Source organism: Sinocyclocheilus grahami, unplaced genomic scaffold (assembly GCF_001515645.1).
Source record: "Sinocyclocheilus grahami isolate Dianchi unplaced genomic scaffold, SAMN03320097.WGS_v1.1 scaffold1293.1, whole genome shotgun sequence".
Taxonomy (NCBI): domain Eukaryota; kingdom Metazoa; phylum Chordata; class Actinopteri; order Cypriniformes; family Cyprinidae; genus Sinocyclocheilus; species Sinocyclocheilus grahami.
The window spans coordinates 137,744-142,005 of NW_015506472.1; the positions used below are offsets into that span (position 1 = coordinate 137,744).

The 4,262-nt window shown below is 34.8% G+C and overlaps 1 protein-coding gene across 1 annotated transcript in view; it reads right to left on the minus strand.

Moving 5' to 3' along the window:
- Window positions 1-1,543, minus strand: part of LOC107568919 (synaptic vesicle glycoprotein 2B-like) — a 29,142-nt gene extending 27,599 nt beyond the window's left edge. The window contains exon 1 of the mRNA XM_016254915.1: window positions 1,390-1,543. The gene's annotated coding sequence lies outside the window, so the exon portion shown is untranslated. The remainder of the gene's footprint in view (window positions 1-1,389) is intronic.
- Between the last annotated feature and the right edge of the window lie 2,719 nt (window positions 1,544-4,262).

Here is a 4,262-nt window from a genome sequence, read left to right on the forward strand (position 1 = left end):
TAAACACATTTCATTACACCAAATACACAAAATAATGTTCTTTTTAGCAACATCATATGACCCCTTTAAGGCTTAATATAATTTAAACGAATGAGTTATAAAAAAATTCACCCCCCTCACAGTTGTCATGAAGATGTTAAATTGTATACTGTATATTATTAAATGTTAAATTATATAAATATAGCAAAATTAGCTATGTAGACCAAAATAATTTTTTGAACCAGCCTGTAAACATGTTTTTTTCTGCTGTAAAGTTGGGCATTTTAACATGGAGAGTCTATGGGATTGACTCCCTTTTGCAGCCAGCTTCTAGCAGCAAGTCGATGAATTACAGTTGAAGTCACTTCCGTGTTGGCTTCACGAGAGAGAGCGGGAGGTTACCACTTGGTCTTTAGTGATGTCACAGGGAGGAGACGGTATCTAACAGAGGGCAAGTCTGAAGGGCACGTTTGCTTAAGCATGTCACCTGTCCTTAAAGTCAACATACTTCATTCAGATATATTTGGGCATTTTAAATGTTTGTTGTCATTATCTGACATTGCTGTTTATTAAAATCTTAAAAATAAAATAAGAATGTTTTTTTAAATAATTGGTGAACTGGAAAACTTTTATATTATAAATTAGTTACATTATATTTTCTTACATTCTGCATACATGTTACTTAATTCATCATTTTAATATGCAACATTTCAATCAGCAGACCTTCCTCAGGCAGAGTACATACAAAAGATATATGCTCTTTTGTTAGTTTTGATTGCTTCCATTGTCCTCATTTGTAAGTCGCTTTGAATAAACGCGTCTGCTAAATGTCTAAATGTAAATGTAAATATATCTAGTATACAAAAGATATATATAGATATGGTACTGTACTTTTTGATTTTACAAGTGCTTAGATTTTTTTAGAAAAAAGAAAATAATTATATAATCGTATATCAGGGTGCAATTTGCTTTAAAGCTAAATGTAAAAAAAAAAACATACTTAACATCTTTCAATAGCTATTTTCGTTTTAGAGCTGTCATTTTATAATTGTAATCTCATTGGAGGACAGACGGGAACAAAAATGTCAATGGCTAAAAGTCAATAAATAATCTGTTGTACACAATGAAAGGCAACATGTCATGAGGCTTTTCCATCAGCTTTATAGATCTGCAAAATACAAGCATGCAACACTTTCAAAGTATGATTCTAATCTCTGCTTATGGTTTCCATTTTATTGCTGTGATCCACACGGATGTAGTCAAATACTGTGATCTGTCATTCGTACGACTTCAAACATTTAAAGTTGAATGTGAAGCATTCACATCACCAAATACAGGCATGATTTAAACAAATTGGTTCTAAAAGCAATTTTATATATATAAAATCAAAATGAAATTAAATGAACTTACCAGAATTATTATTCCTTTAAGTGTTATGGTGTTTGATATGAATTTTAAAAATCCAAAGGAAAATCCTGGCAGGATTTCAGAAGGCAAGCCCTACATGTCATCTTAACTGGAGGCTGTTGGGCAGACCAGAGGATTATGGGTCGACCGGCTCATCCAGATGGACTCTCCCTACACTTGATGCTGCCTGACCAAATGGTAGAGTCCTGTTTAAAGAACACATGAAACCACAATAGACCAAAGCGGATGCTATTGCGTGTTTTGGGGGAGCGGAATACTGTTACAATCATGTACGGTAATGATTTTACCTCACATGCTTATGATGCCATTAATGCTAAATAATCACTTAAAAGTTATTAAGTGAGAAGAGGACCCTTTAAACACATTTAACTAGATAAAATGCAGATTGTAGCCTTTAAATTGCCACATTTATTCATTTTAGCTTTCATAGCCTGAAATGTTTTTGCTTGAATACTTTTGCTTGCACCAAAGTGCAATATCTTTCAAAACTTTTTTATTAACATATAATGTTCCTTCATAACATGCAGAAGGATGCTGACATCACTTCCTTCTCAGGCTGACATCAGCGACACAGGCTTAACTGGCTGAAGTAAAATGCCCATTTCCGGTGATGCTCAGAGCTAGTTTTTTTACGGCCTGCTCCGGGACAGTATTATAGAGGGTAGATAAAGCTGCCTAATCCCACAGTCAGTAATTCTGCTGCAAAGAGGATTAGCTCCACCCCAACAGAACCATTGGCTATTTTTAGATCACATATTCCCTGTGTTTTCTCTGCTTGCTCCGCCTCTTTACTTTTCCCTCCCAAAAATTAATCTAAACTTCCTAAATTGATCTACTGTAAGACCAGCTTCACCTCCACAAATCCATGGTTTAACACAGTTGTTCTCAAACCTTGTCAAATGGCAGACCACATAATACACCACATGTCTTGTCGTGACCAATTAATCCATAATTTTGCTAAAACTGCTGTTTGTTTTTATGTCATTGGCTATAATGAAACTGCAATTTTTAGTATATGAACCTGCAGTAGCCAATTTAATTTAATTCAATTTAATTATTTTTCATTTAATTTTTGAATTACATGTATTAAAAGTTGCATTATTAATCCCTATTATAATTTAATTTGAATTAATTTAATTTATTAAAATGTTTGAATCACAGGTATTAAAAGTTCCATTATTAATCCATATTATAATTTAATTTAAATTAATTTAATTTATTGTCATTTTCCCTATTAATTTAATTGAATTTTTGAATCACAGTCATTGGCCTTATCAAGGACGGAGATGAGTCTGCTTACAGACAGGAGGTTAAAGAGCTGGCTGTCTGGTGCAGTCACAACAACCTGGAGCTCAACACACTCAAAACTGTGGAGATGATCGTTGACTTCAGGAGGAACCTCCCTGCATTCCCCCCACTCACCATCATGAACAGCACTGTAATGACAGTGGAGACATTCAGATTCCTGGGAACCACCATCTCTCAGGACCTGAAGTGGGACACTCACATAGACTCCATTGTAAAAATGACCCAGCAGAGGTTGTACTTCCTTCGCCAGCTGAGAAAGTTCAACCTGCCACAGGAGCCGCTGAAACAGGTCTACTCTGCTATCATTGAGTCTGTCCTGTGTTCATCCACAATTGTCTGGTTTGGTTCAGTTACCAAATCAGACATCAAGAGACTACAACGGACAGTCAGGACTGCTGAGAGGATTATTGGTGCCCCTCTGCCCAGCCTCCAAGATCTTTACATCTCCAGAGTAAGGAAAAGGGCTAAGAAAATCACCTTGGACCCCACTCTCTCTTCGAACTGTTGCCTTCTGGCCGGCGCTACAGAGCACTGACCACCAGAACAGCCAGGCACAAGAACAGTTTTTTCCCACAGTCTATATTCAGCCTGAACAATTAAACTTTCATAAGTATACATCGTCCATCACAACTGGATGCACTATTTATACACAGAATCCAAATTTGTACACTTGTAAACAGCACACTTTGTAAATAACATATCTGCACACTTATAACATATCTGTACACCGTAAAAAGAAATTCTGTATTTTTTACAAAATAATTTTGGCAGCTGTGGTTGCCAGAATAATTTTGTAAAAAATACAGAAAAACTGTAAAAACATTTACGGCCAAAAACTGTACATTTTACAGTATAAAACTGTAATTTACAAACAAGAAAATTTGAATGTAAACCAGTATATTCAGCCTGAACAATTAAACTTTCATAAGTATACATCGTCCATCACAACTGGATGCACTATTTATACACAGAATCCAAATTTGTACACTTGTAAACAGCACACTTTGTAAATAACATATCTGCACACTTATAACATATCTGTACACCGTAAAAAGAAATTCTGTATTTTTTACAAAATAATTTTGGCAGCTGTGGTTGCCAGAATAATTTTGTAAAAAATACAGAAAAACTGTAAAAACATTTACGGCCAAAAACTGTACATTTTACAGTATAAAACTGTAATTTACAAACAAGAAAATTTGAATGTAAACCAGTAAATTCAACAATGCACACTGCTATTATAAACTGTATTTGTACCTTTAACATACTGACAACCACCATAATAATGCAGGTGGTAAAAGAGAAAGCCACATGAAGAATCAGAGCTCATCACAAGTAGCTTCACCACAAGCAGAAGTATATACTAATATATAGAAGGTGCACAGAGTCATTCATGCAAACACAAAACACCATCATGGTAACACACATGATACTTAAATAAAATTTGAATGTAAACCAGTAAATTCAACAATGCACACTGCTATTATAATCTGTATTTGTACCTTTCACATACTGACAACCACCATAATAATGCAGGTGGTAAAAGA